The sequence below is a fragment of the Schistocerca cancellata genome, chromosome 10, assembly GCF_023864275.1.
Source record: "Schistocerca cancellata isolate TAMUIC-IGC-003103 chromosome 10, iqSchCanc2.1, whole genome shotgun sequence".
NCBI classification, from domain to species: Eukaryota; Metazoa; Arthropoda; class Insecta; order Orthoptera; family Acrididae; genus Schistocerca; species Schistocerca cancellata.
In genome coordinates, this window is record NC_064635.1 from 83,560,442 (window position 1) to 83,575,160 (window position 14,719).

The 14,719-nt window shown below is 43.7% G+C and overlaps 1 pseudogene; it reads left to right on the forward strand.

Annotated features, from left to right (window-relative positions):
• Positions 1–13,459: 13,459 nt before the first annotated feature.
• Positions 13,460–13,577, forward strand: LOC126107002 (5S ribosomal RNA; annotated as a pseudogene).
• The last annotated feature ends 1,142 nt before the right edge of the window (positions 13,578–14,719 follow it).

The window sequence follows — 14,719 nt, forward strand, 5'->3', positions numbered from 1 at the left end:
TACCTCCGTGCCCCGCCAACGACGGTAACCCCGGATTTCCTGTTGTTGCCCCAGACATTTCACTACCCTCTTGCTAAGCACCATACCCTAATCTGGTTTCGAGGACAGGCTTTAGAATATCTCTTTCAGAGTGGTCCGTATACAGTCCTTGACTTCTGGTGCAAAGTTGTGACCGCGCATAGCACCCTCACCCGAAAACCATCTTACTGACAAACTTTTGCCGGTTATCTCCGCAGCGTCTTCCTTGACCCCCCTCAAAGTTGGGGTGTGCCATGCCTACCTGTCACATGATGCAACACCCTTATCCACGTTCTCATGCATCGACCAAAAACAAACACAATTAAAAAAAAAATAATAATAAAAAAAAAACAAGGAAGAAGACAGAATATGTTATATTTTGTTGTATTTAATGTTTTTCTTTTTTAATATTTTTTTGTTTAACTAACAGTCATTTGTATGTTTTTAATTGGTACCTTGAAGAACTCTTGCATAGTGAATATATATGTACTTTTATTTTGTTCAATACAAATTTTTCAACAAAAACAAAAACAAAAAAAAAAAAGGAAAGCAGGATATGTTCTATTTTGTTGTATTTCATGTTATTCTAATAATTTGTAAAAAAAAAAAAAAAAAATCGTCAGCGCGACAGAATGTCAATCCTAAGGTCCCAGGTTCGATTCCCGGCTGGGTCGAAGATTTTCTCAGCTCGGGACTGGGTGTTGTGTTGTCCTAATCGTCATCATTTCATCCCCATCGACGCACAAGTCACCGAAGTGGCGTCAAATCGAAAGACTTGCAACCGGCGAACGGTCTACCCGACGGGAGGCCCTAGTCACACGAAATTTACATTTAAATTTGTGGAAACAAAATGGTTAACGTTTCCTAGTGAATGTGAAGTGCGGCGCTACTGTTGATCAGCTCATCTGTCCAGTTGCTTTACGTAATGGAATACGGTATCTTGATTCCCTTCAAAGTGTGTTCTACATCTACGTCTACATTTATACTCCGCAAGCCACCCAACGGTGTGTGGCGGAGGGCACTTTACGTGCCACTGTCATTACCTCCCTTTCCTGTTCCAGTCGCGTATGGTTCGCGGGAAGAACGACTGTCTGAAAGCCTCCGTGCGCGCTCGAATCTCTCTAATTTTACATTCGTGATCTCCTCGGGAGGTATAGGTAGGGGGAGGCAATATATTCGACACCTCATCCACAAACGCACCCTCTCGAAACCTGGACAGCAAGCTACACCGCGATGCAGAGCGCCTCTCTTGCAGAGTCTGCCACTTGAGTTTGTTAAACATCTCCCGAACGCTATCACGGTTACCAAATAACCCTGTGACGAAACACGCCGCTCTTCTTTGGATCTTCTCTATCTCCTCCGTCAACCCGATCAGGTACAGATCCCTCACTGATGAGCAATACTCAAGTATAGGTCGAACGAGTGTTTCGTAAGCCACCTCCTTTGTTGATGGACTACATTTTCTAAGGACTCTCCCAATGAATCTCAACCTGGTACCCGCCTTACCAACAATTAATTTTATATGATCATTCCACTTCAAATCGTTCCGCACGCATACTCCCAGATATTTTACAGAAGTAACTGCTACCAGTGTTTGTTCTGCTATCATATAATCATACAATAAACGATCCTTCTTTCTATGTATTCGCAATACATTACATTTGTCTATGTTAAGGGTCAGTTGCCACTCCCCGCACCAAGTGCCTATCCGCTGCAGATCTTCCTGCATTTCGCTACAATTTTCTAATGCTGCAACTTCTCTGTATACTACAGCATCATCCGCGAAAAGCCGCATGGAACTTCCGACACTATCTACTAGGTCATTTATATATATTGTGAAAAGGAAAGGTCCCATAACACTCCCCTGTTACCAGACTACTTGGAGGATATTCATTTGGCAACACGACGTCGCGTCTATTTTCCGAACACCGGGTTGCCCTTCCGTCAGGTCGGTAAGACAGTGCCACCTTGTACCATTCCACACAGTAATTTGCACTGTGCCACCACTGACCATGTTAGTAGTGACAATTTTTTATCGCCAACCGGGCTTTTAAATTTTTTTGTGTTTTCTCACTATATTTTTTTCCATCTTTTTATATTTTTTCCCATCATTTACATGGAGGTAAATTTTAAAACAAGGCTCTGTTACTACATGATCCACCCATCAGTAGTTTTTTCTTAAATGACTGAATCACATCTTCGTCACACTTTGTTCGCCAGTGTAATGACAATATTCACTAAATAATGTATCCTTTTAACGTTATGAGTTTATTTTAGATACTACCATTATTAATTTTAAGCCGCGCGGGATTAGCCGAGCGGTCAGGGGCGCTGCAGTCATGGACTGTGCGGCTGGTCCCGGCGGAGGTTCGAGTCATCCCTCGGGCATGGATGTGTGTGTTTGTCCTTAGGATAAGTTAGGTTAAGTAGTGTGTAAGCCTAGGGACTGATGACCTTAGCAGTTAAGTCCCATAAGATTTGATACACATTTGAACATTTTTTGAACATTAATTTTAATATCCACAAACTTTGGACACTGAATATTACTCTTTGCCATGTATTTTGCACTTGATGATGCAGCTTTAGGCTGTGAAACCGGTTGTGTTTCAATAAAAACAACAATTTTACTAGATGTTAGCGGAATTCTTCTTCATATCATGGCATCAGAGTACTGTTTGTGGGGCTGGCTTAGAAGCGAAGTCTACAAGTGCAGAGGGGACACAAAGGAGGGACTTCCCGCTCGTAGTTTACATGCCAAATAAAGGACCGTACGAATCACCTCAGATCAGTAACACAGCAGCCGTCTAAAAGAGCGGCAGAATGCACTGCAGTTGGCGGTGGGCTTCTCGAACATTTTTTGTGACAAAATGTACACAATTAGTCAAAACATTAGACCACAATGTTTTATTTACCGGCACCTGCATAAGTCGTGTTCCCCACTGTTTTCATTAGCTTCGTCGGAAACTGTTAAGAATAGGACATATATCCCTGTGGCTTTTTTTTTTCAAAGTCAGTAATACTATTACCCCGCAAAGCACTCACCTTCCCCCTGACTCAACCTGTGTAGATGATCTTGCGAATGACGTCGGAACCACTAGTAGGCTTTTTGCAGATGATGCGACTGACTGCTGGATGGCGGCAACGCCAGAAAACGTTAGTGAAAAGCGGATTGAGATGAAGAGGATCAACGGTTGGTGCAGTGACTGGCTGTTGAGCTTGAACATAAAGGAATGTAACATTTTTTTTATTTTTATTCATCAGTCTTCTGACTGGTTTGATACGGCCCGCCACGAATTCCTTTCCTGAGCTAACCTCTACATCTCAGAGTAGCACTTGCGACATACGTCCTCAATTATTTGCTGGATGTTTTCCAATCTCTGTCTTCCTCTACAGTTTTTGCCCTCTACAGCTCCCTCTAGTACCATGGAAGTCATTCGCTCATGTCTTAGCAGATGTCCTATCATCCTGTCCCTTCTCCTTAACAGTGTTTTCCACATATTCATTTCCTCTCCGATTCTGCGTAGAACCTCCTCATTCCTCACCCTATCATTCCACATAATTTTCGACACTGGTCTGTAGCACCACATCTGAAATGCTTCGATTCTCTTCTGTTCCGGTTTTCCCACAGTCCGTATTTCACTACCACACAATGCTGTACTCCAATATAACATCCTCAGAAACTTCTTCCTCAAATTAAAGCCTATGTTTGATACTAGTAGACTTCTCTTGGCCAGAAATGCCCTTTTTGCCATTGCTACTCTGCTTTTGATGTCCTCCTTGTTCCGTCCGTCATTGGTTATTTTACTGCCTAGGTAGCTGAATTCCTTAACTTCACCTGCTTCGTGACCATCAATCCTGATGTTAAGTTTCTCGCTGTTCTCATTTCCAGTACTTCCCTTTACCTTCGTCTTTCTTCAATTTACACTTAATTCATACTCTGTACTCATAGGCTATTCATTCCGTTCATCAGAACATGTAATTCTTCTTCACTTTCACTCGAGATATCAATGTCTTCAACGAATCGTATCATTGATATCCTTTCACCTTCAATTTTAATTCCACTCCTGAACCTTTCTTTTACTTCCATCATTGCTTCCTTGATGTACAGACTAAACAGTAGGGGCGAAAGGCTATATCCTTGTCTTACACCCTTTTTAATACGAGCACTTCGTTCTTGGTCGTCCACTCTTATTATTCCCTCTTAGTTTTTGTATATATTGTATGTGAGCCGTCTCTCCCTCTTGCTTATCACTACTTTTTTTCAGAATTTCGAACATCTTGCACCATTTCATATAGTCGAACGCTTTTTCGAGGCCGACAAATCCTATGAACGTGTCTTCATCTTTCTTCCATTATCAACCACAACGTCACAATTTCCAAAGCCAAACTGATCGTCATTTAGCATATCCTCAATTTTCTTTTCGATCCTTCTGTATATTAATCTTGTAAGCAACTTGGATGCATTAGCTGCTCAGCTGATTGCGCGATAATTCCCGCACTTGTCAGCTCTTGCCATCTCCGGAATTTTGTGGATGATGCCTTTCCGAAAGTCAGATGGTATATCGCCAGACTCATACATTCCACACACCAACGTGAATAGTCGTTTTGTTGCCACTTCCCACAATGATTCTACAAATTCTGATGGAATGTTATCTATCCCTTCAGCTTTATTTGATCTTATTTCCTCCAAAGTTCTTTTAAATTCTGATTCTAGTACTGGATCCCCTATCTCTTCTAAATCAACTCCTGTTTCTTCTTCTATCACATCAGACAAATCTTCCCCCTCATAGAGGCTTTCAGTGAATTCTTTCCACCTATCTGCTCTCTCCTCTGCATTCAGCAGTGGAATTCCCATTGCACTCTTAATGTTATCACCCTTGCTTTTAATGTCACCGAAGGTTGTTTTGACTTCCCTGTATGCTGAGTCTGCTCTTTCGACAGACAAATTGCGCGTAAATATCCGAAGACATTCACCACTGTTCGATCAGACTGTTGGTCGCAAATCACTGAAAACAGTAACTACAGTAAAATGCGCAGGAGTAACCATAGAGTAAATATCTCTGGAGTGAGCATTCACATGCGCAGAACAGATTTTGTGTTGTCAACATACATTGCCGGCCTGGTCACGTGATCTCGGGACGACGTGTGTTTGTCCGTATAGCGCCCTGTATATTTAGAATGTCACTACATCTCTTTACAGACGGATTCTTTTCGTACGTGTCGTGGATTATTTATATATGTTGCGCAGACATTTTAACAGTATCCATTTGATACCCGGAATAAACCAGCTACGTAGCTTTCAAGGGCAAGTGATATTACATTCTGCTTCTTTGCGATAGGTGTCACAGTTCAGATGCACTCGATTTTTGGTAGTTTTTGGTATGATACCGCGCTTTATAGTATTACAGAACCTGAAGTACATTTTTGCAGTGATAGTCCTTCAAAACGACTTGACAGTACGTTAGTACTTTCGCAAGTGTCCGAAAAACACCGAATTTACGACACATTAGCGATTATATCCCTGCTAATTCGTCCTTTTTTTCTTGTATTTCTGCGTATTTATTTTCTCGTTTTTGCGACCTAAAGCACAATTTTTCTTACTGGTGGCACTTTGAGGTATTTATTTAACGCATTTTAAGTACTTGCTCCAAGTTCATTAAATAAATAGTAGACGGAGTAATCTATATACATAATTGATAAGTCACTGATAAATGCATGGAGGATAGTATTTACTGAAACAACTAACCTTTCCCTTTCCAATTCCACTAGAAAATTTACGAGAGGAAGCGATTGTTTGTAAGCTTTTGTACGAGCCGTAATATCTATTATATAGTCAAGTCTCAAGTATAATGCGTGTCGAAATTTTTAAACGTATACAATGTCTCTTACTAAAATGAGAACTATAATTAGAGCTTTATGGAATGTACTCATGAAAAGTTACTATCCCTCCTTTCACATATTTTTCTTTGCATCCGTAGCAACAACGTAATTCACCATCGCTATTACACTATTAACAAACGGTGAAACACTACAAAAACTCTTGGTATTATTAACTTCAAACGCTGCAGAAAGCACACAGTCACAGCGATGTCCCGAGATCACGTGACAATCCTGGTTTAATGTTGACAACATGCGCAGAACGCAGTACTCACTCCAGAGATATTTACTCTATGGGAGTAACCTTCCAGAGCGATCTAAAGTGGGAAGAGCGCATAAAACAATTAGTAGGAAAAACAGATGCCGCATTGAGATTCGTTGGAAGAAGTGTAGTTCACCCACGAAGGAAGTCTGGGATCCTTACGCAAAACTGGACTGACAGAAGAGGTAGAGGTGATCGAACATAAAGTGGCGCATTTTGTCACGGGATCGTTTAGTCGACACGAGAAAACTTAGCAAGTGATCAACAAATTCCAGTGGCAGGCGATGCAAGAGAGGCGTTGTGCGTCACGGAGGGTGAAACGTCGCCTTAGAAAAATTAATGAATTACTGTGCTGCTAAACCTCTTACATTATTTGCTTTTCAAACAGCTGAGCAAAACTGAACGTACTCGGACATTACTCTCTTTAGTTATTCTGAATAACACTAAACTGACACACAATATTTTTAGCGCAACGCAATCTGACTTTCAAAAATGCCTACAAAAGAATGGCCCTGACTAACAATAACCTATACCTTTCACGAATCACTTACCTCACAAAAATCTTCGTTACTCGAACTACTGCAATACAGCGAGCGCCACTACTGCCAGCTAAATAAAAGATTCAAACTACTGAAGGCACTAACTACTGATAGGCATAGTTAGCAAATTAAAGATTTTGATAGAGAACAAACAATGTATTTACCTTAATAGTGTTCAAAAGTCATAATATATATATATATCCGTTCATGATATCCAGTCTTACACATTTACTCTCTCTGATGGACACACGTCCAGATCATACGCTCTCAAAACTCCGCCATCTCTCTCCCCACATCCACCACTGCTGGCGGCTCACCTCCAACTGCGCAACGCTACATGCTGTTGACATCCAGCTGCCCAACACTACAATAGCTAACAACAATGCAAACCAGCCACAGACTGCACACATACAGAGCGCTACGTGGCGTTACCAATAAAAAAAACCTAAACAGCCTACTTACAACGGGTCTACTGTTCTAATTTCCTACGCTTAAGAAGAGTTGCACTGCTGTGTCATCTGAACAAGGCACAGCCAGGGCAAAAGCACCACAGGCGAAAAGACGTGTCTCTCGAATTCAGGGAAACTAGAGTTCTTGCAGAAGCTTAGCGAATGTCCTTCATGCCACACACATTCGTGAGTGAAACAGAGAAGGGGGACTCAGCTTGCAACCGAGTCTTCGCGGTAAACACTCTAAAACGAAATCACAGCATGAAGATGTTGATGGCCCCAGTGTGCAAGTAACGATATTTCTGATTGTCTATACCTGGAGTGCATAGGGGCCTCAAGATGGCATTACTCAGATGCCGAAAGTGTTTGTCGGCGATTTTCATTGGTAAATATTCCAGTCTCTGTCTTTCCCTACAGTTTTACCCTGTGCACCTCCCTCTAGCACTACGAAGGTTCTACCCTGATGTCTTTTCCAAAACAGTTCTCCTTGCTTTTGTCTGCCTGTATTAAACAAATATATCATCTGTTGTGGATTGGCAAGACAGCCAATCCACTATGACAGGAAGCCGAAAGGCACGCGTTTTAGCTCACGCAGGCTGGCGTGAGGTCTGGAACAGGACACGGAAATGAGACTAGTAAGTAAACGTACGTAGCTGCTGGAATACTTAACTTTAATCCATAATTGGTGAACATCGCTCTTGGCGGTACATGTTTTACAGCATCAATAGTAACTGGTAATGGCGCCTTGCTAGGTCGTAGCAAATGACGTAGCTGAAGGCTATGCTAACTATCGTCTCGGCAAATGAGAGCGTATGTAGTCAGTGAACCATCGCTAGCAAAGTCGGCTGTACAACTGGGGCGAGTGCTAGGAAGTCTCTGTAGACCTGCCGTGTGGCAGCGCTCGGTCTGCAATCATTGATAGTGGCGACACGCGGGTCCGACGTATACTAACGGACCGCGGCCGATTTAAAGGCTACCACCTAGCAAGTGTGGTGTCTGGCGGTGACACCACATCATCTTCACAAACGTAACGGAACCGCTCCTGGGCAGTGTACGTAACGCCAACTTATATGTGGTCAGGGCCACTGTATGGTGCGTTTACTGTGATTACAACCATCGAATTTGGCTTATGAATACCTGTCCAATAACAAAGGGCGTATCAAAAAGAATCGTCCAATTGATACGTCTATATTTCTGAAACTAATAAACATTTTCAATGAATTTTGCTTTTTGATGAACGGGAAACTCAAAAAGTTTTTTTACATCTTATCAAAGGTGTTCAATATGCCACCATTGACATGGACGGCATACACGAGGGCTATCCACAAAGTACATTACGTTTTGGAATTAAAAACAAATAAAGTATTGAAATTTTTTTTATTATATACAGATGAAAGCCACACTTAAATACTACTTTTCTACATAGTTGCCATTAAAATTAAGGCACTTGTCGTAGCGATGGACGAGCTTGGAAATTCCTTCGTCGTAAAATTCGGTCGCCTGCGCCTTCAACCACGTGGTTACCTCTTCTTGAAGCTGTGCGTCGTCATCAAAACGCTGCATAGCCAACCACTTCTTCATTACTGGGAATAAGTGGAAGTCGCTCGGTGCCAGGTCGGGACTGTACGGCGGATGAGGAAACAACTCCCACTTAAAAGATTCGAGAACTTCACGAGTGGCATTTGCCGTGTGGGCCCGGGCGTTGTCGTGAATCAACAAGATCTTTGAGCTCATCTTTCCCCTGCGCTTGATTTGTATTGCTCTTCTGAGGTTGTGTAGAGTTTGGCGATACCTTTGAGAGTTTATTGTAGTGGCTCTTTCCAGGAAATCCACAAAAATCACACCTTTTCTGTCCCAAAAGACAGTCGCCATCACCTTCCTTGCCGACATTGTCTGCATGCATTTCTTGGGTTTTTTGGGGGGGGGGGGGGGAATTTGTGTGCCCCCACTGCACTGACTGCAATTTTGTCTCGCAGTTCACATGCTTAACCCATGTTTCGTCACCAGCAACGATGCGATAGAGTAATGAGTCGCCATCTTTCTCCTAAGCGTCCAAAAAAGTTAAGGCTGCAGCCATTCGCTGATTTTTGTGAATCTCTGTCAAGATTTTTGGTATCCATCTTGCACAAAACTTGTGGTAACCAAGCTTTTCGGTAATGATTTCTTGCAACAAACTTCGTGAAATTTGTGGAAAACTCATAGAGAGTTCCGTTATTGTGAAATAACGGTTTTCACGGACCGCGGCATCGGCTTTTTCCACAAGTTCGGCAGTCACTATGCTGGGTCTTCCACTTCGCTATTCGTCGTGAACGTTAGTTCGGCCATTTTTAAATTTTATGACCCATTGACGCACTCCACCTTCAGTGATTATGTTGTCCCCATACACTTCACAAAACTGCCGATAGATTTCTATCGGTGTACAGTTTCTTGCAGTCAGAAACCATTACAGGACGCACTTCACACTTGGCGGCATTTTCAATTAACGCTGACATTTCAAACTGTCACAGTAACTCAACGGAGTACAGCACGAACCTCTCACTAGCACGGCAAGATGTCGACTGAGCGGCGGAATGCCATGAAACCAAGATGGCCGCGCTAGCCCCGCCCCTAACGGACACAAACGAAAACGTAACGTACTTTGTGGATAGCCCTCGTATCAATGCGGTATTCAAATTGTCCCCACACTGCAGCGAGCATGTCTTGAGTCACAGCTTCCACAGCTGCTGCTATGCGATGTCTCAGTTCATTCACTGTCGTTGGTAACGGAGACACATGAACGGAATCTTTTATAAACCACCACAAGAAACCGGCTGGGGTGACCGAGCGGTTCTAGGCGCTACAGTCTGGAACCGCGAGACCGCTACGGTCGCAGGTTAGAATCCTGCCTCGGGCATGGATGTGTGTGCTGTCGTTAGGTTAGTTAGCTTTAAGTAGTTCTACGTTCTAGGGGACTGATGACCTCAGAAGTTAAGTCCCATAGTGCTCAGAGCCATTTGAACCATTTTGAACCACAAGAAATAATCACATACATTCTGGTCCGGTGACCTTGGAGGCCAGTAATGTAACGCTGAATCATTTGGTCCAGTGCGACCGATACACCTTTCAGTCATCCTTTGATTTGAAAATTCCCACTCTTTCAGATGCCAGTTCAAAAATGGCTCTGAGCACTATGGGACTTACCATCTATGGTCATCAGTCCCCTAGAACTTAGAACTACTTAAACCTAACTAACCTAAGGACATCACACACATCCATGCCCGAGGCAGGATTCGAACCTGCGACAGTAGCAGTCGCGCGGCTCCGGACTGAGCGCCTAGAACCGCTAGACCACCGCGGCCGGCTCAGATGCCAGTGTGGCGGTGCCCCATCCGTTGGTGAGTCCGCCGCTCGTGGTCTCGCGGTAGCGTTCTCGCTTCCCGAGCACGGGGTCCCGGGTTCGATTCCCGGCGGGGTCAGGGATTTTCACCTGCCTCGAGATGACTAGGTGTTTGTGTTGTCCTCATCATTTCATCATCATCCAGCAAAGTGGCGAAATTGGACTGAGCAAAGATTGGGTAATTGTACAGGCGCTGATAACCACGCAGTTGAGCGCCCCACAAACCAAACATCATCATCATCCGTTGGTGAATGAAGTCGTTCGAATCAGTCTCCAATTGCGGGACAAGGAAGTTCCCAAGGGTATCGAGATATGTGCTTCCTGTAACAGTGTTCTCGGCAAAGAAAAATAGACCATAAACTTTTTCCCGTGAAACTGCACAAAAAAACATTAAATTTTGGAGAGTCCGTCTCATGTTGTACAACCTCATGTGGTTGTTCCGTACCCCACATTCTCACATTATGACGGTTCACCTTCCCATTTAAATGGAATGTTGCCTCGTCACTAAACACTAAGCGTGGAAGAAAACTGTCATCCTCCATCTTACCAAGAACGAAATTACAGAACTTCACACGTTGTTGTTTGTCACTTTCACGAAGAGCTTACAATACCTGAATTTTCTATGGTTTCATGTGTAAACGTCAACGCAACACGCGCCAGACAGACATCGGGGGCACGTTGAGCTGTCGAGCTGCACGGCGAACGGATTTCTGCGGACTCCTTGTGAAACTGTGGCGGATGCGTTCGACGTCTGTGTCAGACACTCGGCCAGGCGATTTCCCTTTACACAAACAACCTGTTTCTCGGAATTGTTCGTGCCATCGTCTAATATTCGGTGCTGTAGCAGGGTCCACACCATACCTAGAACGAAAGTCAAGGTGAACAGTTATTACTGACTCGCACTGCGCAAAACGTAGAACACAAAACGCTTTCTGTTGTCCCGACCCCATTTTTACTAGAAATGCAGTGGGCGCACACTGCTGCTACCTAGCGGGAACCATGTTAAAGTCGAGAGTTTGCTCTTTCCAACAGTATGTTGTTCACGCACATTCTCAAAGAACGCAATGGTTTTTTTTTTTTAAAAAAAAAAAGGAACTGTGGTGTCACCGCCAGACACCACACTTGCTAGGTGGTAGCTTTTAAATCGGCCGCGGTCCGCTAGTATACGACGGACCCGCGTGTCGCCACTGTCAGTAATTGCAGACCGAGCGCCACCACACGGCAGGTCAAGAGAGACGTACTAGCACTCGCCCCAGTTGTACGGACGACTTTGCTAGCGACTACACTGACGAAGCCTTTCTCTCATTTGCCGAGAGATAGTTAGAATAGTCTTCAGCTAAGTCCATGGCTACGACCTAGCAAGGCGCCATTAACCATTTCTAGAGTCTCACTTGTACCATCAAGAACGCTGTATACAAATGATGGATTAAAGTTAAGTATTCGAGCAGCTACGTACTTTTCTTTATAGCATTCATTACGTATCCTGTTTCAGACCTAACGCCAGCCTGCGTGAGTTGACGCGTGCATTTCGGCCTCCTCTCTCAATTAGTGTGTGTTGTGTTGGCTAATCTGCCGACACAACAGAAACCGAATGATTCATTTTGATACACCCTGTTAATTATTAGTTCGCATCTTAAAGGCGCCCGTTTTGTCGTTTGTCAAATGCGTGGAATATGGATAGCGCCATCGTTTGTAAATATTTTCAGAAAAGGCTCCATAACAACTGAATAATGGAAGATGACATGTTTCAGTTTTACAGGAAAGTTTTATTAGGTATTCATTTTTTATTAGGCGTCGTGATTTATCTTGATGTTCAAATAGCAAAACTCGTCTACTACTTTCAGTGCCTCCTTTACTAACCAAATTCCGTCCATATCATCTGGTTTCATCTGACTACACTCTGTTACTATTGGCTTACTTTTATTGATTTCCATCTCATAACCTCTTTTCACCAACTCCTTTCAACACATGTTTCTAAGTTCCTTTTCGTTCTTGACAGAATTAGACTCACTGGAAAACCTCAGAATTTTTATTTAAGATCGCCGAAATTTAATGTCTTTTTCAGTTTTCTTCTCGTTTTCTTTCACCGCTTGCTCAATGACAGTTTGTATAACGAGAGGGATATGCCACCACCCTGCTTCGCTCACTTCTCAATGACTGCTCTTGTATCATGTACTTTGACTTCCATCATTTCAAAAAAATAATGTGTACAAAGTGTAATCAAAAACTGTGTGCCCGACCGAGACTCGAACTCGAGACCTTCGCCTTTCACGGGCAAGTGCTCCACCATCTGAGCTACCGAAGCACGACTCAAGCCCGGTACTCACAGTTTTACTTCTGCCAGTATCTCGTCTCCTACCTTCCAAACTTTGCAGAAGCTCTCCTGCGAACCTTGCAGAACTAGCACTCCTGAAAGAAAGGATACTGCGGAGACATGGCTTAGCCACAGCCTGGGGGATGTTTCCAGAATGAGATTTTCACTCTGCAGCGGAGTGTGCGCTGATATGAAACTTCCTGGCAGATTAAAACTGTGTGCCGGACCGAGACTCGGTCGGGCACACAGTTTTCATCTGCCAGGAAGTTTCATATCAGCGCACACCCCGCTGCAGAGTGAAAATCTCATTCTGTAATCAAAAAATTATTATTTATGAAGCCTTGCAATCATCGAAGTCACGACTGTTCATAAATATTGTAGTAATTTGGTGCAATTCTCACTAATCAGGACGATTCTGCAGCTAGAAAACATCCATTTTCTCTACTACGGCGGACACTGTGTAGTTTGTATCTGAAACTCACTGGTGATATAGTCTGAATTGTATGGAGACCTTCGTACATAAAAACATCGTTAAGACTTGCTCGTCCTTCAGACTTGAATGTCTTGGTTAATAACTTAAATTCCCGCAACATTCTAATTAAATTTCGATGTCGTACAACACGGGGCAACGGCCTTGCCGCAGTGCATACACCGGTTCCCGTCAGATCACCGAAGTTAAGCGCTGTCGGGCCCGGCCGGCACTTGTATGGGTGACCGTCCGGGCCCCCATGCGCTGTTGCTATTTTTCGGGGTGCACTCAGCCTCGTGATGCCAATTGAGGAGCTACTCTACCGAATAGTAGCGGCTCCGGTCAAAGAAAACCATCGTAACGACCGGGAGAGCGGTGTGCTGACCACACGCCCCTCCTATCCGCATCCTCAGCTGAGGATGACACGGCGGTCTGATGGTCCCATGGACCACTTGCGGCCTGAAGACGGAGTGTACAACACAGATTTGTCATCACTTTCATTTAATTGGTAATTTATTGACCTGTTTGATAAAAAGACACAGTAACTCCATTTACCCGTGTGGATACCTGTGACTGAATCCAATACAGACGACAAGGTCTCCGTTTCGTGTACACTACTAATTATAATGACTTTTTATGTACGACAGAGGGAACCTCTCACCTAGCTAGCGAAAAGCCAAGCGACTGGAAGAAGGTACAGGTGGCTTCTACATATAAGGAAACTAAAACAACGGACCCGAAAAATTACAGACCCATATCCTTAACATCGATATGCTGCAGAATTATTGAACATACTCGAAGTTCGAATGTAATAAATTTCGTTGATGCAGAAAGCTTCTCTGTCCACAAATCAGGACGCATTTAGAAAGCATCACTAGTGCAAAACTTTTAACCCTTTTCTCGCACGATACCTTGGGAATCACGGATGAAGGGCAACAGGCAGATTCCATATTCAAAGATTTTCGTAAAGCCTTTGGCACAGTGCCCACTACAGATTAGTAACGAAGATCCGAGCATACGGAATAGAGTCCCATATATATGGGTGTCTCAAAGATTTCTGAAGGGGGGCGAATGGTCAACTTCAATTAATTGGGCGAGTTTTAGCAGAGTGTACATCATCTACGAAGGAGCCCACGCACAGAACGAGTGTGCGACCTATTTTCGAATACTGTTCGAGTGTTTCGCATCCCCATCAGGACAGATTCAAGGAAGACACCGAAGCAAATCATAGGCGGCCTGCTGGGTTTGTTACCAGTAGGTTCGATCAACAAGCGACTGGTGGTGACTGAGGGAAATCTCACGGTACGTCACTGATATCTTCCGTCCTCATGCGGCAGTATCGTGATGTTATTTTTCAAGCGCGACAACTCTGGCCCACTCATACCTCTTGTTTCTATGAACTGTCTGCGTGAAGT